The sequence below is a fragment of the Pleurodeles waltl genome, chromosome 11 (assembly GCF_031143425.1).
Source record: "Pleurodeles waltl isolate 20211129_DDA chromosome 11, aPleWal1.hap1.20221129, whole genome shotgun sequence".
NCBI classification, from domain to species: Eukaryota; Metazoa; Chordata; class Amphibia; order Caudata; family Salamandridae; genus Pleurodeles; species Pleurodeles waltl.
In genome coordinates, this window is record NC_090450.1 from 366,466,871 (window position 1) to 366,494,123 (window position 27,253).

The window sequence follows — 27,253 nt, forward strand, 5'->3', positions numbered from 1 at the left end:
CCTTACCTTAGAATGGATGTCCAAGCAATACCTCCGGATGTGGGTCTGCGGATCAATTTCACATGAGGAAGTCCTGCAGGACCAAACAGCAATACGCCCATCCCGGTGGATCTTACTGGCCAGGCAGTAGTGCTTTGTGAATGAGTGCAAGGAGGCCCACATTTTTGCCTGGCAGATGTCCAGAAACAGAACTTTGCTTGCCATCACAGTAGTAGTAGCTGTAGCTCTGGTGGAATGAGCATGCAAACCTTCAGAGGCTTCTTTGCCAATGTGTAGTAGTTATTTATACAGAGCACGATCCATCAGGAGATGGTCCGCTTCCCTTTCTTTGCTCCAACATAGCCCACGAAGAGTTAGCTGTCCACTCAGAACTCTTGTGTGTGGTCAAGGTAGAATGGCAACACACTATTTGGGTCCAGACAGTGAAGTCACTCTTCCTCTTTCTCCTATGTGGGGAAGTATATAGAGTAGGAAGAATAATGGACTGGCCTACGTGAAAGGGAGTGACCACTTTTGGTAGAAAGGAAACTCGTACGAAGCACCAGTGTGCCTGGGTAGATGTTCAAGTAGGAAGGCTTGGATGACAAAGCCTGAAACTCACTGACCCTCAGGGCAGATGTTATAGCCACAGGAAAAGCCATTTTGATTGTAAGGAGCCTGAGTGGACAACTGTGCAAAGACTCAAAGGGAGCACACATAAGGAAAGAAGGGGAGAAGACAGAGATCCCACTGGGGCATAATCAAAGGAGAAGGTGGTAGCAAATGTTGCAAAGCTTTCAAGAACCTATTTAAAACAGGGGATATGAAGAGGAATGGCTGGTCAGGGAACCATAGAAATGCAGAAATAGCAGAAAAGCAGCCCTTGAGACTGTCCAGAGCAGAGCCCTGCTGGGCAAGTGAAAGGATAAAAAAAAGAAGAACTTGAGAAAGAGGAGCAGGAAGGGGATCTATCTGTCTTTCTGTACACCATGCCACATATTTTCCCCAATGGCAGGCATATACCATCTTGGCGGAGGGACGCCTGGCTTCCAAGATAACATTACAGACTTCGGGAGGAAGATCAAAAGCTGTTGCCCCTCAACTTCCATGCAAGAATGCAAAGAGTTGACAGGTTCAGGTGGTGGACCCTCCCCTGATGTTACAACAGAAGATCCTCCCGAAGGTGCAGCTTGATCCGCGAACTGATTGCCATGCTCTACAGCTGGGACACCAGACCCTCCGTTCACAGTCCAGATGACAGTAAAGGATAACTTGGGCCCAATCAATTTGGCTCATGCCACTGCTGAAAGATACCTTGCACCACCTCTGGATGGAAACTGCATTTGTGATCCGCTAGGTATCTTCAGCTGAGTTTGTCCGCTCTGGCATTCAGAGTCTCCACCAGATGATGGACCACCAGGGATATGCTATGACATCCCAGCCAGGTACAGAGATGCAGGGGCTCTTGACCAAGGATCCACAACCCCACCTTGCCCGGTTTGTTGCATTACCAAATGGAGGTGGTGTTGTTCGTGAACACTTACACTAGCTTTTCCTGGAGGGTCGGAAGGCTTTCAATGACAACCAGATCGTAAGGCGCTCCAACAGGTTGATGCGGAGTCCGGACTCGGTCAAAGAACAGAGGCCTCTGATCTTCACCTCTGCCAGATGGCCGCCCCACCTCTGAAGTGACGCATCTGTCACCAGTGTTGGTGCTGGTTCGCGAATGGAGAGGGGTCAGAGAGATTCCCATAATGCTGCGCCCATTGGAACTTCAGGTCCCACTGCAGAGCCCACATATGTCAGCAGGCATGCGCCACCAGAAGGATGCAAGAGGCCATGAGTCCCAGGAGCCTCAGGGTCAGTCTTACTGAAATCAAGCATAGAGGCTGAAACATCATTCGAATAGCCTGAATATCCTGGACTCGCCGCTAGTGAGGATAGGCCCAAAACTGCACCATATCCAGAACAGCTCTCATAATCGGGAGCATTTGAGAGGGAGTTGGGTGTGCATTTGGCACATTTATAGTGTACCTCAGCAAGTGCAGGAGGTCTACCGTAGTCTGGAAGTGGGAGATGACAGCCTGGGGTGAGCACAACTTCAACAGCTAGTCGTCAAGCTGGGGGAAGATTGGCACACCTGATCTCCACAGATATGTTTCAACTACCACTGGTAAGGTCAAAGGGGAGCACAGTGAACTCAGAGTACATGTGACCTACTGTGAACCGCAGGCAACATCTGTGGGTAGACAGGTCAGTGATGTGAAAATATGCATCTGGCAAGTCCAACACTATCATCCAGTCTCTTGGGACCAGGGCAGACAAGACTTGAGTGTGAGCACTTTGAACTTCTTGAGGAAGTAATTGAGAGGGCATAGGTCAAGGATAGGCTGAAGGCCTCTATTTTTTCAGGCACTAAAAAGTAGATGAAATCGCAACTACAACCTACTTCTGGTGTCAGTAACCTCTCTATGGCACCCTTGCCCAAGAGAGACATTGTTTCCTGGTGGAGAAGGGATAGATTGTCCTCTTTCATCCTGTCGTAATAAGGTGGCATGGAGGGAGGGTAGTCTTGGAGTGGAGGGAGCAGCCCCTTTAGACGAGCTGTAAATCTAGTGGTCTGATGTTAGACTGCCAGTGGGAAAGGTGACGGCGGTTCCTGCCTCCCACTGGTTGTCAATAGTGGTAAGAGGGCAAACTATAATGGTTTGGAGACTGTGGCTCCTGGGGAAGTAGTGGACTGACCAACCACTGGCTACCTGACCTGCGTAGTCTGTAGGTACTGCACCCTCAGTCATGCAGTGGCTTTGAACCTTGAGCGCTGTGGTGGCTTTGTGGGTACAGATGCGGCTGGAAGCCTCTACTGTGACCACAAAAGGACCAAAAGGCTGATTGGTAGTGACGATGGGCCATAGCCCTACTGTCTTTAAAGCTCTCCGTCGCTGAATCCGACTTGTCTTTGAAGAGATGGGTGCCACTAAAAGGAATGCCCATAAGAGATGCTTGGACATCCCCAGAAAAGCAATTTGTCCTCAACCAGGCATTGCACTGCAAGACCTTTGTTAATGAAACCACTCTGTCCAGTGAGTTGGTGGTATCCAGGCCATATCTGATGGTGAATTTAGCTGCATCTCTTCCGTCAGCAATATCCTGGGAGAGCATGGCCAGGCAGGTGGAAGAAAACATCTTTTCCATGTTGTACAGCCTCCTGGATTCCTGATCGGGTAGTGCGGTTGGGAATGTGCCATGATTTAGATGGGAGGTGGAGGCTTGGACCCCCAACCCCTCCAGGGTAGAGTGGTGTGAGGAAGTTGGGGGTGGGCTGGAGCAGGGCAGTGGCAGCGGGCAATTGTTTTGAGCCAGTGTTGGGCTTGAACCAGGTTCCATGCTGGCATTCAAAGGGCTGGTTTTGTACAGGGTCCAGCAACCCCTCCAATTCCTCCCCAAGTCCTAGTCCATAAGAATAGAACTCAGGCTCTGGCCTGAAAGGCATGGTTTCAGTTAGCGTCAGACGACATCCCTCCAGCTCTGTGTCGAAATAAAGGATCAGAATGTGGTCACCACCGCCAATAAGAGCCAGCATCGGCACCGGGGGGAGGTGAAGGTGGCACGACTAGTGCTGATACGGATTAACCTGTGGACCCCTGGGGCCCGACTGTCACTGTGGTCGGAGCTGACAAAGCCTGCAGCTCACTCACCCTCCGGGCAGATGGTATTGTCACTAGATTGGATGTCTTGTTGGTAAGCAGCCAGAGGAAACAATTATGCAGAGGCTCAAAAGAAGCACACGTTAGGTAGGTGAGAACCAAATCGAGGGCCCACTGAGGCATAATGAATGGCTGGTCAGGCAGCTGCAGGCAGAGCAAAAAGACAGCCCTTAAGAGTACCCAAAGCAGGGCCCTGCTGGGCAGGGATACAAATTAAAAGAAGAGTATCAGTGAGATGCAGAAAGAGGGTAGATAGACTTTTCGGTACAATAACTTACAAATTCTTGCCACTGCCATGCGATTTAGGGAGTTTGGTCGAAGGCTGTCAACTGTCGCCACTCAATCTCAACGCAAGAAGGCGGAGGGCTGACTGGTTCAGGTGGAGAACCTTACCACGCTGCTGCGACAGAAGACCCTTCCGAAGGGGCAGGTTAATTGGGAGGATGCTCACGTTCAGAAGCTCAAAATAACAGACTCTCCGTGCCCTGTCTGATTTCACAAGGATTACTTGGGTCAGGTCGTTCTTGATATTCTTGATAATTCTGGGCAGGAATGGTGTAGGCAGAAAGGCATATAGGAGGCTGGAGTTTCACTCTAGACGAAAAGCGTCTCCGAGCGAGTCGCCTAGGAAACTTCAATATGCAAAACTGCTGACATTGCGTGCTCTCTTCAGAGGCTCTCCGCACTGCCAAACAATACCTTGCACCACCTTTGGGTGGAGATGCCATCCGTGATCTGCTAGGCACTGACGGCTGAGGTTGTCCTCCCTGACGTTTGGAGAACCGGCCAGGTGTTGAACCTCCAGGGTTATGCCATGTTGTTCCAGCCACGTCCAGAGGCGTAGAGCCTCTTGACAAAGGGTCCACAACCCCACACTCCTCTGCTTGTTGCAGTACCACATGGCGGTGGTGTTGTCCATGAACACCAGCACTACCTTCTCTTTGACAGAGGGAAGAAATGCTTTCAATGCTAGCCAAACTGCTTGGAGCTCCAGCAAGCTGATGTGGAGTCCAGATTTCGCTGGAGACCAGAGTCCTCAACTCCACTGCTCCCAGATGGCCACCCCATTCCAGGAGTGATGCATCTCTCACTACTGTAAGATCTAGTTGGGGAAGAGAGAGGAGTCTGTCTCTGACAGAATCGCGGTTCGTTAGCCACCACTGCAGGTCTTTTGTAGTTCCCTCTGAGATCAGAACCATGTCGGAGGGATTCCCTGATGCTGCGCCCACTGGAACTTCAGGTCCCACTGCAGAGCCTGCATGAAAGGGAGCATCTGAGACTGAGTTAGGTGTAACTTCGGCATATTTATAGTGAACCCCAGCAAATGAAGGAGGTCGGCCATAGCCTGGAGGTGGGAGACAAAAACCTGGGTCAAGCCCGCCTTTAACAGCCAGTCGTCAAGATAGGGGAAGATTGAGACCCCTAATCTTCGCAGGTGAGCTGCCACCACCATCATCAACCGAGGGGCACTGGTACAGCCAAAGGGAAGCACAGTGAACTGAAAGTGTGTGTGGCCTACCTTGAACCGCAGGTAACGTCTGTGGGAAAGCAGGATGGGAATATAGAAATACATGTCCTGCAAATCCACTACCACCATACAGTCGCCTTAGCCTAGCGAAAGTGAGCATCTTGAATTTCTCCTCATGAAGAGAATGAGGGTTCAGAGATCTAGGATAGGCCGAAGCTCTTTGATATTCCTGCTATTTTCTGATACCCAAAAAGAACAACCACTGCCTACTTCTGATATTTGAACCCTTGCTATGGCTCCCTTGGCCAACAGAGCCGCAACTTCCTCCCAGAGCAATAAAAGATGATCCTCTGTCAAGAGCTCCAATGTGAACATTCAAACTTCTCCAGGCTCCAGGCTGAGCTCTGCCATCTGGGCCCATCCTGCTGCAAAATACCACCTCTGGCCCATGAAAAGAATGTGGAGGGCATAGCACTCCCCCACAACAAAATCCTTTGTCGAGCAGACCGGGGGGCCTTGCAGCAAGGAAAGTGGACAGTGGGACCCGCCCAGCCGCAAGGCAAGTAAACAAAATGGTAGCGAACCACAGCAAACTCCTACACGCAGCATGAATTAAAAGAGCTCTGGAGTGGGAGGGTGAGGCGGGAGATCTCGGAGCTCAAGACTCATTACCAGTCCTGGCGCAAGCAGAAGAAAAAGAGAGAGAAAGAGAGAGAAAGAGAGAGAAAGAGAGAGAGAGCGCGCGCAGCATAATAGCCCAGACCTACTGCACAGAGAATTTTACCGGTTCAGCGGGTGCGATAACTGGAGGGCCCCTTTGCATAGCAGAGGGAATGCAACGGAAAGAAGTGCATGATCTGGTGAGGTGACGGCAGGACCTGGGCCGAAATGCGAGCTGCTCGCCGGAGTAGGGAAGGAGGCGAGGAGCTGCTAGGGGAGCGCGCCTGGCCACTACGGAGCAGAGATGCTGGAGGCTGGCAAACGACCCGGGGGAGAGGAGAGCCTCCTTTGTGACTGCCTGCATCCCCAGCTCCTTGCAAGAGGCCCTGAGAGAACACAGAGGCATCTATTTATGCTTCCTCTGTGCATAAAAGATCCAGGAAGGATCTGGGCCCATAGAACATAACTTGTGGGCCGGGTCACTGTGAGTGAGCACTGCACTGACCCCAAGAGCTGAACCAAGCACCCATTGGGCAATGAAGTATTGAGCAGTGTGCATTACCCCCAATGATTTATACCATCTAAGTGGAGAGCTGCTCATTGCTCTTCCTGAGCACAAATTGTTAGCACGCCCAATAAACACCTGAGAAATCACTGAGGACCGGATCTAACTTCCCACAAAGATCTCCTGAAATACCAGCTCCCCTTCTGCGCAGCACTGCTATCCACTGACGCGGCAACAATTGCATACAGTGTGTCTCCCCCTTTGAGTTAAATATGCTTGCAAGTGCTCGACTCTGCACAACAAAAACCTGATAACACCATTGTGAATACCACACTGAATATCAATAGAGGTTTGATCTACAAACTGACACTAAGATGGGCAAAACCTCCCTTGATGAACCAGGTACCTCAGCAGGGACTGAGAAACACAACCTGGAGGAACACAGCAGCGCAAACTTAATGACAATTCTACAAACCATAACAGCATCACAAGAAGCTCTGGAACTCAGGATCAACACCATGGTCGTGGACCTAGGCCTACTCCAGGATGATCACAGACAACCAGTGGAACAAGTTACCACCATGGAGAGAACCATAAGCACTATGAACCCCAAACTGACCTCATTGGGGGACCGCCTAATAGGAATGGAGAGCCAAGTGAAAGTGCTGGAACTAATGGCAGAAGATGCGGAAAACACAGCAAAACGCAACTACATTCACATTCTTGGGCTTCCGGAGCACAATGAGGGTACAAATATGCTTACTTATCTGGAGACATGGCTTTGTACTGACGTCTCAGCGGCTGGCCTTTCACCATTCTATGCACTTGAGCAGGCCCATCGAGTACCTGCCAAACCACCACCATCAGGAATCTGCACACCGCCCTATTGTAGCTAGATTTCTACACTATAAAGATAGAGATCATATTCTAGCCAAGGCACAACTTAAGGGAGAACTACTAGTTGACAATCACCAAGTCATCATCTTCCCTGATTTTACAAAAGCATTCCAACAGCAGCAGGCATCCTTTACTGATGCCAAGATAAAAGTCTGGAAAATGGGCATTAACATGCAATGATGTTTCCTGCTCTCCTTTGGGTTACACACGATAGCGTGGCGCAGTTCTTTATAACACAACATCAGCCTATAGGATAAGATCAACCAGCTCCCCCATCACAGGAATGATCCTGTCTTAAGATCCAGCCAGGAAGCACAGCAAGCCTGAAAAAAGAAAAAGAAAGAGGCACATATCATGAGAGCAATCCCATACCAATCTCAAACAGCACAAGAATGCTGTCAAGCAGTTGAAGACATGGCGGCCTTCAGCAAAGCGGGATCTATGCCCCATTCAGATCAGGGCACGGAAGGACCCAAGAACTTTGATACAGAGCAATACTCGACGAGATCCCGCTACTCTATCACTTCCCTCCCCCAGGTCACATGAAAACAGAGAACAAACTAATATTAAGTCGCCCCATAGGGAGCTAAGAGAGGACTCAAGGATGCGACTAACAAACTACATAAAACCTCCCATGTGATACTAATGAACCTCTTAGGGGTGAGAAGGGACTGATGTAGAACGTATGAACGATGGAATATCTGCCCTATTATAGCTTTTGATAAATCCCAGATGGTGTGTAGTGACACTGGGATGCACCAAATTAGGAGCACCCCCCTAATCACGATTTACAAGCATGCTGAATGTACGAATGTTGGCCTGTTGTCTGATTGTTTGGATGGGGTTGAATTCACTTTTCGTCCTGGAGTTGGGGAGTATGAAACTGGTTAGTACTGTTGTTTAACCGTGCCCTCCCTGCCTCCATCACCTGGCATCCTGTAGGATGGGAGGGACAGCATAGCATGCCTTTGCCTCAGTGCCTGTCAGGGAGAGGTCCCAACTACAGCAACACGATCCAGTCATGGCTAACTCCCTGACATTTACCTTTATTAGCTGGAACATGAGAGACCTGAATAACATGACAAAGCGGCACAAAATCTACACGAACCTAAAAAGATGATACCCATATAGCAATCCTTTGAAGAGACCCACTTAACTTGCCCAAAGAGAGACGCACTCCACAAACAGTGGCAAGAGCAAATTTAAACCAGAACGTATTCAGCTTTCACCCGGGGTGTTTTAATCCGAGTCCACCCTGGGGTGCCATTCCAAATGCCAAACAAACTCACTTACCCAGCTGAGAGATATGTTCTAGTGGCGGGCAGACTTGCAGGTCAAGATTTGACTATCGCTGGAATTTACGCCCCAACACTGATCAAGAGAGATTCTTTCACACTCTCCAGAACGCATGCCTTTTACCTTACACAACCAATTTTACTTGGAGGAGACTATAATTGCATTAGCAACTCCACCATCAATCGCTCACAGCCACCCCTGCATGATTCCCCACTGACCAGAACAGTGCACACTTACAAAAACTAGCAACAAAAATAAAATTTAAATGATCCATGGCGCAGACAACATCCGTGAGTTAGGGACTAGTACTTTTATTCATACCTGCACGATCTTCACGTCAGGTTGGACACCTTCCTTTGTTCCCGAAAAGTACAGAGATCGGTGAAACATACAGAAAACCTCTTTTGTACGGTGTCAGACCATAACCCAACACTATTAACATTACACTGGAATAGGGAACGTCTGCAAATACCTGACGGGCGCCTGAAAGTAGAAACACTGGAGGACCCAATCTTTTGCCACTCCATAGGGGAAGACAATATTTAGAGAATAATGCTCTTTAAACACTATCCCCGCCTAACAAATGGGATGCCTTTAAGGCAGTCATATGAGGCTGATGCATAGCAGAAATCACGGGGTGCAGTGGAAAAAGTTTGATGCTTGATGATAAGAATAAACGACTAAAGTTCCTGCTGAGCAAGATAAATCCAGGTCACTACTAGCCTGGCTTGTCAATCCTGTGAATGGAAGATCCATAATATTAGAAATAGACTCAGAAAGAGGTATAACCCTTTACAGCCAACATGATATCAACTGCAGATTCAAACAATATTACACACTCCTGTACGCTACTCCACTTGCACCACACCAAGAAGCCCTACAGTTGTTCCTGGAGCATATAGAACTTCCAAGCATGGACATGAAAAACACGGAAGAACTAGGGGTCCCATTACGCTACCAGAAGTACAGTCTTTGATTCGAACTATGGCTCAGGGAAAAATACCCGCCACTGATGGCCTTACCGTGGAGTTTTATGCGACATACAGAGAGGAACTAACACCTAGACTAGTGGACCTATATGCAGCTGCTCAAGAGGCAGGGCACCTACACACTACTAATAGAGAAGCAACTGTAGTCCTGTTGCTCAAACCTGCCCCCTCCCCCAACCCCCCAAAATATGCGGGCCTACCACCCACTGTTTTGGCTCAACCTCACCTGTAAGATACTGAGTAGCATACTGGTATCCCGCATCCTCCTGCACATGACCAAGATTATCCAATGCAACCAGACTGGGTTCATCCCAGAATAAGATACTGCACCAACTATACGTAGACTACTCTCCATAATGAAAACCACTCTCCGCCAATAATATTGCAATAATGGTTTCCATCAAAATGTTGTAGTAGGACCTCTGGTGAGCACCACATGTACAGAGGATTCTTATAGCGGCCAGATCCACCAAAGTACCTGTCATGAGATAGCACTGTACGCAGACTATATGCTCCTCTTCCTGGCGAACGCAGAGCGAGATCTACAGAAAGCAATGTCCCTGCAGGAAGGATCTGGCAATTTATCGGGCCTCCAAATTAACTGTTAGAAATCACTAATTTTCCTCCTTAGCCACAATACAACGCAACCCCACAATCTACCCAGGCTTACATGGCGGGGGGGGATCCCGCATGAAATATCTACGTTTTAAGATTTACCATGACCCTAAAGACGTCCTGGAGGGGAACGTAGGAATGGCAGTGAGGGCACTCCGCTCCAATGTGGGGTTTTGGATGAAACTACCTTTGTTATGGGCCCAATAACCCTGGCAAAGATGGCGGCACTCCCCTGCTTACTTCACTTTTTTTTAATACACTCCCTATAGTGATCCCCCATAAAATCTTTACCAAATTGAATACACTGATGGTAGAACTCACATGGGAAACTGGCAGGCGTTCAGTGGCAATGTCCAAACTCCGCAGATCCACCTCAGAAATGGGACTGGCAGCACCTGACCTCCAGCTCTATCTCTATTACCTGGCAGCTCAGATCCAATGGCTCACTCATTGGATATATGCAAGACTGAACCTGGGGATCTAGGGGAATACTGAGAGGTACACTGGACGCTAAGACCCTATAACACCTATTCTGGTCACCCTTGCGACCTGAAGCAGGGAGCTCTAGAGAGGAAAAAAACAATCCACTAATGCTGGAAACGCTATCTAAAGCGTACCTGAAAGCCCCGGCCTTACTCCCAAGACATACCTATACAAATGATAGTGACCACTGATTAAACTGACACTACAAGGAGCACTGGACTGGGCTGCACAAGGCATAACATGGGTGGGCAACCTGCACAGGGATGGTGAGCTCCTACCATTTCAGGATTTAGTGGAGGCATTTGAGATACACCTGGGACAATTTCTAGTACACCAAGCAATTGTACTGGCATTGAGGAGCAGATGTCAGGCAGAGACAGCAGAGCCCTTGACTCACTAGGGCGCTGGAGTACATCGCACTACGTCGGGTAAGACAAAAGCATTATCACTCACTTACCAAGCGCTCAGGGTTGATATCACTACACCGCTAACAGAGTTACATTAGAAATGTAGAGACAATATTACACAACCTATCCTTGACACATAATGGACCACAATCATGGCCAACACCTGCACTATATCTCGCAATACCAGGTTCAAATTGATCAGCTATTATTTCCTGCACAGGGCAAACCTCACCCCAGGTAAAATTATGTGCACCTATGAAGCACACAATTTAAAATGCCCCAGATATAGGAGCCTGGGGGCAGAGATGCTCCAGATAGTTTGGAGCTGCCCAGCACTGCAGGAATACTGGAAAGGAGTAATAACATGCCACAACTGACATAATGCTTCCCTCCACCCCCTGGTTTGTTTAATGGGGGGATTCCCACAACCTAACAAACGCAAAGTAACTACTAGGTTTGACGACCTGGCCCTACTCATAACTAAACGTGAAATCACCATGAGGTGGAAAAATGCAATGAGTCCCTAGATACATCGCTGGAGGGAAAAAAGTACAATGTGGGCAGGCTACAAAAGCTCTGTACTGTTTCGAGAGACGCAGAGGGGACGTAGTACCATGGAGGTAGCTAGAGCTTGGGGACCCCTGCTAATCTGCTAGAAAGAGCCAGATACTGACTCCCCAAATAGTTCCTACCTATCCGAGCCAGACCTAGGGGAGTCCTAATTGAATAGACCCAGCCACATGTGATGGGGAGCTATATGGACAATCCATAGCTGCATATCTAAACGGGAAGGAAATAAGACCCTGAACGCCTGAGACAAATGGGAGGTTAGGGATAAGAGCAGCGGAGGAGTTAGTTGAAACAAGTAGAATTAATAAATGTGCATGCACTGAAAGAGTGGTCATAATTTCTACCCAAGGGATTATCCCACAAGAGGGGCGACAATTAATATTTGAGCTCAACTGTACTTCATTGTTTGCGGTACTCTTGCTGATTAACAGCACTCATTCAGATGCATTGTATGATGTTTTGAAAAGCAGTAAAATAGGTATGAAAAAAAAATGATCCTCCATCATCTGGTCGTTTGTTGGAGGTATAGGGGAGGGGAGGATTCGAAAGAGAGGGAGCTGCCCCACTAAATGGTAAGACCCACCTGTCTGATTAAATGGACTGCCAGCAGTAGAGATTAAGAAAAATTCCCCCACCAACTGTACACCCATGATCTTTTAGGGTCCGATTAGGTGGGCTTAGAGGGTGCAGCTGCCAAGGAGTTGGTGGTTGTGGCCGACCTCTGGCTACGCAACCAGCAGGGTCGGAATGCACCACAGCCATGCAAAGCTTGAGGTGCTTGCGCAGGACGGTGACTGGCATAGGGTTGGCGAGGTGGCACACCCTTTCTGTATCCACAAAAGGGGCGAAAGGCCGACTGTGGACGAATGGTCACTGAAAGGCCCAAGAACGTGGCCGCAGCCTGCGAGTCCTTAAAGTGCACCAGCACCGAGTCTGCCTTCTCGCCGAAAAGTCTAGCACCATCGAAGGGCATGTCCACAAAGTTTGCTTGGCTATCCCCTGAAAAACCAGATGTCCTCAGCCAGGCATAACGGCGAAGCTCCACCATTGAAGAAACTGTTCTGCCCAGAGAGTCGGTCGAATCCAAACCACACCTGATGGTGAACTTATCAGCATCTCTCCTGTCCTTGACTGCTTGGGAGAGAATGAACCTGGCCTCCTCTTGGACCTGTGGCAGCAATTCCACAGTCATGTACAACAGTATGTGGGAGTAGCAGTCCAAGAGGCATGCAGTGCTCACCAACTACAATGCTAGGCTGGTGGAAGAATACAATTTCTTGCCTAAGATATCAAGCCTCTTGGACACCCTGTCAGGGGGAGCAGCAGGGAATGCACCATGGAAAGTGGAAGCCAGGACCACCAAGCTGTCCAGGGTGGGGTATTGGGTGAGGAAAGATGGGTCGCCTGGGGTGGGGCGGGCGATTGGCCTGTTCACAGGTGCCTTTGTGCAGGGCTTAGACCAGGTTCCCAGCAGGACATCTGTAGGTGCTTCGTTAAAAGGGGAGCAGGGGTTCAGAAGGTGACTATCCAGGCTGATGCACTTCTGTCAAGATGTAAGTCTTGACTGCCACCAAGGGTTATTCGAGGTCGAGGACCTCTGCTGCCCTCTTCACCACCCATTGTATAAGATGCTCCTCTCCCATTCTTCCCCCATGCCGAGCCTTCAGAATAGGGCTCAGGCGGCAACCTTGGTCCTAAAGTCCTTCTGGCTCCAGGATCGGTGTAAAGAGACGTTATTCCAACTCCGAGTCGTCTGGGATCAGAATGCGGCCGGTGCCGCTGAGAGCATCAGCATCGGGACTGGCGTCAGGGAAGGTCGCATTAGTACTACCAGCGCCAGCCCGGATCACAGATCTAATCCTTGGGGGCCATCGGAGCCAAAGGCAGAGAGCCGGATGGGGCCCATTCTGACCCAGTGGAGCCAGAAGTAGCTCAAGAGGTGTCGGCCTGCTTAAATACATGTCGCACGGCCTTATAAACTCCCTCTACCTGGGCAGGGATCGCTCCAGCCCCAGGGAATGCAGGGAAGTGCAAAGTCGTCCCAGGCGACGGCTCCGCAGAGCCATGCCTGAAACGCTGATGTTCCTTACCCGTTGTGTCAGCCAACAGATAAGGAAAAGGTCAAGCACCCTTTGACTTCTTAGGTTTCTTGTGCCTCTTCCCAGAATGTTCCGAGGACTTCAAGTGGGACAAAGAGGACTTGGGGCTCCTGAAGCAGTCCCGCAACCTTCCCCTTGATTGGGATTCGGACCAAGACATTCAAAGAGTCATGCAATGCAGTGTTGCCTGCTGGGCCACTAGCAGCTTAAGGGACCGCGCCCTCAAAGGTTTTTGGTGCCATGGCCTGGTAGTCCTAGTATGACTCAGGAGTCCTAGTTGCACTCAAGACACCATAAACAGACCAAATGAGGGCCAGTAACTGTAGGAAAGTACAATCTTTCTTGGCATGTTACCCCCAATTTCTGCCTGTTTGTCAGTATGTTTTGCCTGTCTCACTGAGATCCTGATAGCCAGGACCCCTGTGCTCATAGTTTGTGTGGTCTAATGTGTGTGTTGTCAGTATGCTTAACTGTGTCACTGAAGTTCTGCTAACCAGAACTCCAGTGCTTATGCTCTCTCTACTTACCAAGTTTGTCACCATAGTTTAGTGTATCCATATTCCAATTCTAATTGGAATACTGGACCCCACTTATAAGTCCCTAGTATATGGTACCTAGGAACCCAGGGAACTGGGGTTCCAGGAGATCCTCATGGGCTGCATTTCTTTTGCCACCCATAAGGAGCTCAGACAAACTTTTCTTCAGGACTACCAGTTCAGCCTGAGTGAAATACTGCACACACTTCAGTCATTTCCACTGCACTAATTAACTTATAATTCACCTATATGTCTAATCTTTATTTCCTGAAGGCTAGGCGCAAAGTTACTTTGTGTGAGGGCACCCTTGCACTAGCAAAGGTGCCCCACATTGTCCAGGGCCAATTCCCCAGACTTCGGGAGTGTGGGATACCATTTCACGCGTGCACTTCATATATGTAGCTTCACAATGGTAACTCATCAAACAGACTTTATTCGGCTTTCAACCAGCCATAAAAGTATCAAATAATCACACATTTAGTAATAAATAAATATATGTAAAAGAGATAGATAATAAAAGAGGGGAAGTACAAACACATTCTAAGTTCATTCAATACTGTTATATAATCCCCTAATAAATACACATCAATACCAAGTCAAATGTCCTTACAGTTTTTGTTTTTCCCTTTTGTGTTTTCCATAAGGTGAAAAATTCCAAATAATCCAATGAAATTAGTCCAAAACTCCCATAGACTTCCTTACGGTCAATACTGAGCATAAATAGTTTGCTAAAATTCCACACATTTCAATTGAGGATAAAAGCTGTAAGCTAAAATAGGCGTCGCAGCACCGACGCAAATTGATCGACCTTAAAAAAGGCATTAAAAGCCGTTTTCTTTGTGAATTATAAAATTTACAGAAAGGACCACATGCATTGTGGATTGGGAAGCATTCGCATCACAGGGACAAACTCTTAAAATTGTACTCCAGTCATTCATGGTTGGGAAAGTCACTAACCCATGAAAAATGTCTAAGCGGAGTCTTGTAAGAACAAATCGATGTCGGGGTTTGCCACACTTACTAGGTAAGGCTGGATGGCATCTGTGGACAAAATTAGTTGGCTAAACATTACAGTGGATTTTTTTGATTCCTCTTCCCATCTCTGTTCTTCCAAATGCTTCAATGACAAGGCCCTCAGTTCTCTCCTGGTTATTTTTTCCAGTGATTGTGGATTTAAGTAATAATCTTTGCAACCCATTTTCCTAAAAAAAGTCATGATATAGTTCAACCAGGGGACTCTGAGCGAGTATGTTAGCATTGTACAATCAGATAGAATAGCCTTGTTTAGTCCAGTATATTCAGTGGTCCACACCTTGTGCCATAATAATAATGGCTGGATTTTTATCAAATCGATCACATAGTGGACCCCAAGTTCTGCATGGCTAATGTATGATGATGTGCTGTTTGGTATCATTAGCAAATGTCTGAGTAAGTCATTTTCCACTGTCTGAATCGCATTACAGTTAGTATACCCCCAAATACATGCTCCGTAAGTGGCCGCCGGGATGCACTTGGCCTTGTAGATCTTCACCATATTTGTCGGGATGATCCCCCCTATCTTTTTGGAAAAGATTTTCAAGGCCGCCGTTGTTTTAATAAGCTGATCTTTTTTTAACTTCACACAATGTGCCCAAGTGGCCTGTTTGTCAAACATTATGCCCAGATATGAGAAGGTAGGAGCTATCTTCACCTTATCCTCGTGAATAGTAAAATTATAGGACTTACTCTTTTTCCTGCCACAGTTCATTATAAAAGTTTTTGAGCGATTAACTGTGAGTCCCAGGTCTGTCATATAGTTTATGCAAGTAGTTAAATGTTTCTGGAGGGCTAGCGGTGTCCTGGGCATAAGTACTGCATCATCTGCGTAAAGAAGTGTAGGGACAGGACGATTACCTATTTGAGGAAGGTCTTTGCATTTGCCTATCAGTTCTCTTTCTAAATTATTTATGTATAATGAGAGTAGAAGTGGAGCAAGAACGCAACGTTGGCGCACCCCTCTGTATATTCCAAAGGACCTGGTACATTCCCCTCTCGTCCCGTACCTTACTCTTGCTCTACAACCTGTATACAAATCCCTTATAAAATGGACTACTGTTGGTTCGACCCCCATTCTTGTTAGGATGTCCCATAACTTCTCGTGCAGGACGCAGTCAAATGCTGACGATAGATCTATAAAGGGCAGGTGCAAATTACCCTCTCTGATCTTCGTATACTTCCCCACTAAGATGGTTAAATTCAGAGCCTGTTCGACAGTGCCTAGTCCTATACGGAATCCATACTGCACTGGGAATAAAATATTATTTTCTTCCGCCCATGTTTGGAGTCTATTTAAGATTATTCTCCCCGCTAATTTAGCTGATGTATCAAGGAGAGAAATAGGCCTGTAACAGGCTGGGTTAAGGCGATCGCCTTTTTTGTATATAGGTACAATGATGGAATCGCGCCAGGTCGATGGAAGGCCTTGTGAACAGAAAGCCCTCAATACCTGCGTCAATAAAGGGCCCCATAAATGAATGTTAGCTTTGTATAAGTCAATTGGGACGCCATCAGGCCCCGGCGCTTTCCCAGCTTTGCTTACTCTTATGGCTTCCGCTACCTCCTCTAAGGTAAACTGAGGTAATACTTCTCGGTGTAGGACTCCCTGGGAGTCTGAAACCATTAAAGGATCCAGGGCTCTATCATTCGATTGGCAGTATATCTTTAAAAAATACGTAATCCAGTCCTCCTCTGAGATTGCAATTTCCATCCTAGGAGTATCACTGTTACCTAGAGCAGGTGTATTTATTATTTTCCAAAAGAGGACATTGTCTTTCATAAGACTAGCTCTATGTAGGTTATCCCATAACTCCCCTCTCAAAGCAAGTTTCCTCTTTTTTAAGGCTATTTTATATGCCTGTCTACAGGTACGTATTTCAGTTGAGCATCTTATAGGGGCGCTTAGGGCTTTTTTAAGTCTAGTGTGGGCTTTTGTGCAGTGATGATCAAACCAGCCAGTTTCCTTTTTTTCCCCCCTGTCCTGATCAAAATAGTTTCTTTCACAGCTTGCGTTATCTGTAGGAAAGCACTTATGCGTTTTCCCGGGGCCGTATCTTCACCGGGGCAGTCAATGAACGCTTGGTTATGTTCACTTAATATATGTTTCAATAATACCTGTGAATAAATCCGAGACCATCTTAAAGTATAGCCATTACCCGGAGTTAGTTCAATATCATTTGCCATCATGACCTTTTCAACTTTAGCCTCTGGGGCAGGAGTTAGTAGCAGTTCCAAGCTTTGGTGGAAATGATCACTTATTGCAATATTGTGAATTGTGTAATTAATAAAATAATGTGCAAAATGGGCTGACATTAAAATATAATCAATCACTGTATTAGCACCCCTTCCACTGAATGTTGGTTTAAACTGTGGCTCTTTTGAAAATAAATCATTTACAAGAGACAGGTTGGATTTTTGGGCCACTAGGTTTATTGCATCTCCTTGAGTGGTGTGTGAGAAGTGCGGCCCTTTGCCAATGTCTTCAGTATCCCAGCCACACACCCTTCCCGTGAATTCCTTGCAAAGGAGTACATTAAAATCACCCCCCCATATGATAAGAGTTTCACGTCTGTTGCTCGCACAAATTCTCTCTAGGTCCTCGCTCATCTCTGTTAAACTTTTAGAAGCTTCCCTTGGCAATGCATTGTTATAAAAGTTAATGAGTACCAAGTGGGTATTCTGATCGAAGTTAGACTATCAGTTGATAACAGGGTTTCCTGATTTTCATTTTTGGGTTGTGTAACCACACCTTATTAGAAATATATGTACACAAGCCTCCTTTTGGCCTGCCATGGTTGGTCTGCACAGCAGATGTGTGAAATGTCTTATAACCATTTATATGGGCAGGATTTAATGTCCAGGTCTCCTGGAGACATATACAGGGAAACCCCTCAATAAAATTCACCCAGAGCTCGTTGTTAATCTTATTGGTTAAGCCTGCCACATTCCAGTAAAGTATGGCTGTTTTCCTGTGTTGGAGGGGTTGGGGGCACTCCTTCTCTATACTTGATGTGGATGATCCTTAATCTAGAGTGTGGGTTATTGGAGGGGGAAGGTTTCCCAGATTCAAATGGATGTCTGTGAAATTCCTGTCAGGTTCCATATCATGGAGTACATCTCCCCTATTCTTGGTAGGCTTTTCTATTTTTGCAATTAGAACCTCCTCGTATGGGGAATCTCTCTTAGTCCTAGTTAGTCAATCCAAATCTTCTAGTGTGTTAAGTGGTTGAAATCTGTTACTAAGGGAAATAGGGTCCGGGGCATTTAATCCGTGATCGTTTACGGATTGCAAGTTCCTTGAAACGCCCCCATAGGATCTTGGGTAAAAGAACCCCAGGGGTAGTAGGGAGATTCCTTGACAGATGGCTTGCCTGACGCCTAGTTTATGGATAATGCTGTGCACCAAATTAGGGGTCTTAAATGAAAGGACCACACAGTCTCCTCCCACTGCTTTCTCCCTATTTCATATCCACTTGACTCTTCTGCCCATTTTTATGTCATCAAAAAGGACCCCCACCATCCCAGGACCCAAGCGTGTTCCTATCCAATTCAGGGCCTTGTTCCTCAATGCCGGCCATGTTTCCCGATGTTGATCGCCTATGGGAGGAACATTTGCCAAGACCACTACATATGGGGTTGCCTCCGGAGGAAGATGTAAAAGATCGCTTGGTAAATATGTAGACTTCGGAGGTCTTAGTCCGTTACAATGGTTCCTCCCTTTAGCTGTCTGGGGGTGTTTTGTCCTGATTGGTGATGATATATTCGATAGTGTTGTAGCTGACTCATGATTGATAATTGATGCATGTGGGAATGATTGTGCTCTGTTCAGAGGCTTATGGGTCAGATGTGTATAACTAGTTCTTAGAGATATAGGTAGTACCTGTGGATTAATCAAGATCTTTGGGATCAAAGGTAAATCCTCAGCCCTATCCAAAGGGAGAGGTTGAGAATTACACTCTGAAGTTTGAGTCAGCTGTGTTACCCTAAAGTGTTGTTTAGTATCATGTAAGATCTCTATGTTTAGAGACTTTATAATTCCCAGGCCCGAATCAACTTTGCACTCTACAGTTTTTAAGCATTCCGACAAGGAGTCTAATGTGACCCCAATTGCTGATTTCATACTATTTATCAGGTCATGGAGGTTTACGAGGAGGGTTCGGGTTGTGTCAGCTGGGTTAATTGAAAGTTTCTTTTGAGATGGTTTCTTTGGGGGCTTTCGGTCAAGTGTGAGTACCAGATCGTTCTTGGGAGATTACTTTTTTTTTTTAGAGATATTATCTGCCTTCTCTAGGGTCGGCTTTCTTCGGCGTTTAGGTGCAGGTGGGAGATCGTCCAATGTGAATATTGAGTCTGAAGTATTTTGGATGCAGCCATTTTTATCTATAGCGTCTTTGTTCAGGGCTTCATTATTACATTGAGAGTGGTCATCAATTATCACCACATCCGTTGGTGATTGTGCAGTATGATCTTTAGATGTTAGAATTTTCCCCTCTACATTGGCGATTTGTTTGTCTATCATCCCCATGGCCCTAGAGATATACTTTAGTATGGATGTACTATCTTTTAAGTTTGAGGGATGACTCAATGTTGAGTGCTTCCTTTTCACCATATTTAATCGGGTGTTACTCTGGGATGTTACTCTTAAGTACAATATGGGGAAGCGAGGACGTATAGAGATAAAAATATGCCAGTTGATTATATTACCTGCGCCGGGATAGCACTGCCCCAACTAGTTTGAGAAAAATGGCTAGCCAAAGTGCGATGCAAAGAAAAGGCACTTTGCCTACAAGTAACAGACTGCTCGAATGTGAGATCAGGATATGCAAGAAAAAGGAATAAGAGAATGAAAAGAAAACAAGAGTAGAAAAGGAAATTGTCCGGCCCGAAATAGATGGTTCTTCGAACTTTGTCAAATAAAATAGCGTTTCTCTTCTCCTTGAAGGCCGGGAGATCCTCAATGGCAGATGAAAGAGGGGGGGCCCAGCCCAGCCTCCTCCGGGCACAGGACGGGCCCGCCCTTGGCGCGGGCGCCCACGCGCGTCCCCCGAGCGGGAGCGCTATTCAGTTTTTAAAGGGCTCCTCCCTGGCCCAAGGTGAGCGGGAGCGCTATTCAGTTTTTAAAGGGCTCCTGCCCTTTCTGCAATGCTGCTCCTCCCTGGCCCCAGGTGAGAGGGATCGTGAAATGCGCCCCGCGAGCCCGCGAGTGGGAGCGCTATTCAGTTTTTAAAGGGCTCCTGCCCTTTCTGCAATGCTGCTCCTCCCTGGCCCCAGGTGAGAGGGATCGATGGCAACTCCAAATATGACCATGTGAGGTGCCTAAGATCATGGAATTGTCTCCCGCATTCCAAATCTGGTATGGGGGGCCAATCCCATGCACCCTGGGGGCTCCACCATGGATCCCCAGTACTGCCAAACCAGCTCTTTCAGGTTTCAACTGCAGCCCCAGTTGCTGCCACCTCACAGACAGGTTTCTGCCCTCCTGGGGACTGAGCAGCTCAATCCCAGGAAGGCAGAACAATGCAGTTCCTGTGGTAGGAGGGTGTTACACGCTCTTCCTTTAGAAATAGGTGTTACAGGCTTGGGAGGGGTAGCCTCTCAGAGCCTCTGGAAATGCTTTGAAGGGCACAGATGGTGCCCTCCTTGCATAAGCCAGTCTACACTGGTTCAGGGACGTCCCCCAGCCCCTGCTCTGGCACGGAACTGGACAAAGGAAAGGGGAGTGACCACTCCCATCTCATCACCACCCCTGCGGTGGTGCCCAGAGCTACTCTAGAGTGTCCTTGGCATTCGACATCTTGGATTCCAAGGTGTGGGGACCCTGTGGAGACCTCTGAGTGGCCAGTGCCAGCAGGTGACGTCAGAAACCCCTCCTGATAGGTGCATACCTGGGTAGGTAGCCAATCCCCCTCTAAGGAATATTTTGGGTCCCTCCTCTCTGTGTTTCCTCAGATCCAGCTTTCAAGACTATTCCTGGAATCCTCTGCTTCAGCTTCCGACAGTCAGATCAACCACAGACTGCTCCAGGAACCGCTATAACTGCAACAAAGTATCCAGGACTACTCCTGTGATCAGATCCAGCCAGCATTTGCAACAGTTTTGAAGGTGTACACGCTCGGAGGATTGCCTGTATTCACCCTGCACCAGAAGAAACAAAGGAATCTCCTGCGGAGTGACACTTCTCTGCTTCTGCAGGCACCCTTCTGCAACGACGACCAGTACTCTGGGACTCCTCTCCTGACAAGCATGCTCCTTGGAACACAGGTGGTGGACTGAAGAGACCCAGACTGTCCAAAGGTCCAGCTGTCCAAATTTGGTGGAGGTAAGAGCTTGCCTCCCCGTGCTGTGACAGTACCCCTGTGCACCGCGGCTTCTCCAGCTCCTTGGGCTTCTGTGCACTTCTTCCAAGAATCCTTTGTGCACAGTGTAGACCAGGTCCCCGGCACTCCATCCTGTGAGGCACAGCTCTCACAGTTGTTCTCTGGCGGCGTGGGACCTTCCAGTGTAGTGCTGCGATGACCACACTTTGCATCTTCTTTGTCCCCGTGTTCTGGGACTCCTGTGGGTGCTTCCTGGCCTACTGAGGGCTCTCTGAAGTGCTGAGAGCCCCCTCTGTCTCCTCAGTCCAAGTTGAGACCCCTAGGTCACTCCTGGGCCCAGGCAGCTACTTCTTGACGCAAAACGCGTTCTTGCTTGAATGAAGGCTTGTTGGCGAATCCAGCGACGCAAACAACCTGCATCCAACAACTCGACGTGGGACATCCCCTGCACCAAGCAGGAACCCGCAGCCATCTTCTTTGGTGCTTTTCTGTACTTTTCTTCTAACCGGAGAATCCACTTTTGCACCATCTTCTAGGCTGGCAGGGGCTCCTGTCCTTCCTTGACTCTTCTTTGACTTCTGGCCTTGGTCTTATCTCTCCACAGGTCTTCGGGTCAGGAATCCATTGTTTGTTGCTTGCAGTCTTGCTTGGTTCTTGCAAAATCTCTTATCACGACTTGTAGAGTGTCCTGAGGAAACTTGCAGTACTTTACTCCTACTTTCCTGGGCTCTGGGGTGGGGTAATTTACTTACCTTTACTGTATTCTTACTCTCCCAGCGATTCTGCACACACTACACTTGTCTAGGGGGGAAATTTGTGATTCACATTCCACTTTCTTAGTATATGGTTTGTGTTGCCCCTAGACCTATTTTCTCCCATTGCATTCTATAGCATTCCCTATTGTTTGCACAATCCTATGTCTAATTACTTACCTTTTTGATGTCTAGTGTCTATATTACGTATAATACTTACCTCCAGAAGGAGTATTGCCTCTAAGATATTTTTGGCCTTGTGTCACTATAATAAAGTACCTTTATTTTTGTTAACACTGAGTATTGTCTTTTATTGTGTTTAACTACTGTGTAACAATAGTGGTATTGCAGGAGCTTTGCATGTTTCCTAGTTCAGCCTAAGCTGCTCTGCTACAGCTAACTCTAGACAGCCTAAGCTGCTAGAACACGGCCTACATTTCACTAATAAGGGATAACTGGACCTGGTATAAGGTTTAAGTACTTTAGGTACCCACTACAAACTATGCCAGCCTCCTACAGTAACCGGCAAGGCATGGTGACATGTGCCACACAAAAAACATCACATGAGAGCTCTTCTCCAGATTAGCACTAACTGCCGTGGAAAAAAAAAACCTGACATCTGGACACAGAGATGGTGCCTATATAGGTGACCGCGATGCCACAGAACGAACCGAACAAAGCCACCTACCGGCGTACAGGGGTACTGCTCACAAAAAACCTTCCATATCCAGTCAGACACCTGGGAAATTCAAAAGGTAAGGAATCTGGGGCTAGATGTCTCTATTAGATCTCCCTCCTTTAAACATGGTTGATTTGGCATAACCCCAATTGGCTTACTTTACTTACCTACACGTCTCTATTATATGGTACAAGGTGTACCCAGGGCCCGAAACCTAAGTGTCACCAGTGGACTGCAGCACCTATGGTGTCCTCCACTACAGTGGCAGCGCAAACATGAATTCATGCATACCATTGTAGCCTGACTGTAGCAGTGTAAAAACCGCAATTTGGCCTGTCAAAATAAACCTATTTTGGCAAGTTAAGCCTTTCTTTTAATATTAATAAATCACCCCTATGTAGGCGTTGCAGCCCACAAGGCAGGGTGCATAGTATTTAAAAGTAGGACATGTAGAAATGTAATGTTAACATGTCCTTACAGTGAGTAGCACTCAAAAGCTAATTTCACCTTGACAGGCCTAGCTGTCTTATGTAAAACACCAAAGTACAGATTAAAATACTAATACTGTATCTCCAAAATGGAAGCAGCTAGGAAAATAAAGAAACTATTTTCAATATTTAATAAAGCCCCAATTCAATGGTGTCCACAGATTTTCTATTATTAAGGAAATGTAACTTTTATAATGTTACGTTTTCATTGCCTCGAGGCCCTGGAGGGTAATATGTATTGGTTCTCCAACTTCTCCCAGCCAGTAATTAGTCCTGAATAGTAGTAAAATGCTTCCCGGGGCAAACAGGCTGATCTGAATGGGCAGAGGTGACACCTTGGAACTTCACAGAATATGAAGGTTTTGGGCTGTGGGCATCCCATTTGATACTACAGTGTCAAATCCTGCTTGACAGGTATGCTGGGTTCATATATTACACCTGTGGGTTCACCCAACACTAGGAGCACACTTCAAAGGGAAGAGAACATGATGTCAAGACACTCCTACTGGGTCTACTGCCTGGTTGGTGAAGAACCTTCCAGACTTCTATCTCTGGGTTTATTATGGGCTCAGTAACTGTCTCAAACTGGATTTTTTGTGAGAGGACACTAGGATTATCATAGTGCAGTGCCCACCCCCCCCCTAGAACTCATGCTTACTGTGTGGCCTGAGACCTTTGCCATTATGAAAACACCCAAAGTGGGTAGGGTTGGCCCCAGGTAACCCCATTGGCTAAAATGTGCTCGAGAGTCATTTCCATCCACTAGCTAGTGCCAGGCATAAATGCTGCGCCTCCAGGAACCAACTTCATAACGCTTCCTTCACCTATGAAAGATAAGAGGAGGACTGGAACTGCAGAAGATCAGAAGAGCACAGGATCTGCTGTCTGTGACCCGAGAAGAGTCCTAAAGGACCGTACCTGATGCTTGTAACCAGGACAAAGAAGTAGACTACAAGAGAGGTATGTTTGACCTCCTATTTAAGCTACCAAGATAGAATAAGCTGCATAATGAATATTGAAAATAGTTGTTTCATTATTTTCCTCCATAAATGTGTTGCCCATTGCCCTATTCAATCTACAGGGATACAATGAGCAGCATATTAAATATTGAAAATACTTGTTGCATTATTTTCCTGCATAAATAGTTTGCCTATTGTCCTAAGTTAGGCCTGTCTGCTCTAAGCCATAGCTACCAATGGGTTGAGCACAGGTTTAATTTAGTGACTTTGATGGTTCACCTCGACACAGGTTATGATTAGTCCTTGCAGTGGGTTGTCACCCACCCCATATAATCCATTTTCTTATAAAAAAATACCCCATTTACTTGGCTACACATTATAAAAACATTATCTTCTGTCAGAATAATCTATGTAGCTCTTCATCACAAGCATGCATCATCTCTGTTGGATCATGCCCTTTGGCTGCCAACGGAGAAACAAATGCAATTTAAATCTTAGGACATGATGCATTGAGAGGTGCATGGGACTGTTTCTTCCTTGGTTTTAGTGAAATATACAGCTTAACTGTTTTCTGGATCTCTTTGGTCCACACACTCCGTCTCTTGACTAAGCCTGGATTTAATTAAGGCTGCAGTTCCACAACCTTACCCTTGATTGGGATTGGGACCAAGGCATTCAAAGAGTCATGCTATGCAGTGTTGCCTGCTGGGCCACTAGCAGCTTCAGGGACCGCGCCCTCAAAGCTTTTTGGTGCCATGGCCTGGTAGTTCTAGTATGACTCAGGAGTTCTAGTTGCACTCAAGACACCATAAACAGACCAAATGAGGGCCAGTAACTGTAGGAAAGTACCATCTTTCTTGGCATGTTACCCCCAATTTTTGCCTGTTTGTCAGTATGTTTTGCCGTTCTCACTGGGATCCTGATAGCCAGGGCCCCAGTGCTCATAGTTTGTGGTCTAATGTGGGTGTTGTCAGTATGCTTAACTGTGTCACTGAAGTTCTGCTAACCAGAACTCCAGTGTTTATGCTCTCTCTACTTACCAAATTTGTCACCATAGTTTAGTGACTCCATATTCCAATTCTAATTGGCACACTGGACCCCCCTTATAAGTCCCTAGCATATGGTACCTAGGTACCCAGGGCACTGGGGTTCCAGGAGATCCTCATGGGTTGCATTTCTTTTGCCACCCATAAGGAGCTCAGACAAACTTTTCTTCAAGACTACCACTTCAGCCTGAGTGAAATACTGCACACACTTCAGTCATGTCCACTGCACTAATTAACTTATAATTCACCTATATGTCTAATCTTCATTTCCTGAAGGCTAGGTGCAAAGTTACTGTGTGTGAGGGCACCCTTGCACTAGCAAAGGTGCCCACACATTGTTCAGGGCCAATTCCCCGGACTTCGTGAGTGCGGGGATACCATTACATGCGTGCACTACATACGTGTCAATACATATATGTCGCTTCACAATGGTAAATCCAAATATGACCATGTGAGGTGCCTAAGATCATGGACTTGTCTCCTGCATTCCAAATCTGGTATTGGGGGGCCAATCCCATGCACCCTGGGGGCTCCACCGTGGATCCCCAGTACTGCCAAACAGCTCTTTCAGGTTTCCACTGCAGCCCCAGTTGCTGCCACCTCACAGACAGGTCTCTGCCCTCCTGGGGACTGAGCAGCTCAATCCCAGGAAGGCAGAACAATGCAGTTCCTTTGGTAGGAGGGTGTTACACCATCTCCCTTTGGAAATAGGTGTTACAGGCTTGGGACATGGTGCATCGAGAGGTGCATGGGACTCTTTCTTCCTTGGTTTTGGTGAAATTGACAGCTTAAGTATTTTCTGGATCTCTTTGGTCCACACACGCCGTCTCTTGACTAAGCCTGGATTTAATTAAGGCTGCAGTTGAGGGAACACCATTTCTATGCAGAATTATCCCCCTATTGATATAGGTCGCTTCGCAGATCTCTTACATTTTTTGAAAAAAAGCATGAAAAATACATGGAAACCGTTGTCACTGTGTACTCAAGAAAATCTGAATTCAATAATAAAAACAATATTTTTGTGACAAAAGAAGTGGGACTGAGGAAGGCAAATATGATTGTCATTTATATCTGCCATCAATTCTTTCTTGCTACTAAATTTGGTCTTTATCATACATTAGGAAAGGTGAAGTGATTGCATGGATAGCTTTATTTAGAGGGCTGAGACAGCTATACTATGTAAAGTGACCTTTTTCCCCATTTCACAAACTTTTATTCTGAGCAGCAATGACACTGCACAGTCTAACATAAGATGAAACATGGATGAAATTGACCTTTAAACGGTCCATCAATCAAACTATTCTAATGTAATCAATGTAAGAACCCAGCACCCTATGTCTGAGGGCACACAGAGTGCCCTGTGCATTGGTGAGATAATTCAATGAGATGGCTACCATTTACATTTTCATACTCCAGGCATCTTATGGAACCATAAAGACTAGTCATTAATCAGTGAAGGCAGCAGTGTGTCACTGACCCATTCAAAACCGAACACCATGTAAAGCTTCCACAATTCCTCCATCCGCCCGGTTCTTTATTTCTCTTCTGTAGAGGAGCACAATCTGTCTTTGTGGTTTGCCATTCTCATGTATTTTCAGAGCTATTTCAGGGTGATCAGGGCTTTCACTGCCACAAACAAAATGTCCTGTTGACTGCACCCTTAATGTTGATTTATGATTCCCATTATAAAGTACAAGGTGAAATACGATCCGGAGACAGACATGGTAACTGACAAACAGTATATCAAATAAGCACTGGGAAAGCCA

General features: G+C 46.9%; 1 protein-coding gene across 3 annotated transcripts in view; it reads right to left on the minus strand.

Moving 5' to 3' along the window:
• The window catches only part of SLC25A36 (solute carrier family 25 member 36), a 1,333,693-nt gene that overhangs the window by 1,200,198 nt on the left and 106,242 nt on the right, over nucleotides 1-27,253 (minus strand). The window lies entirely within an intron of this gene.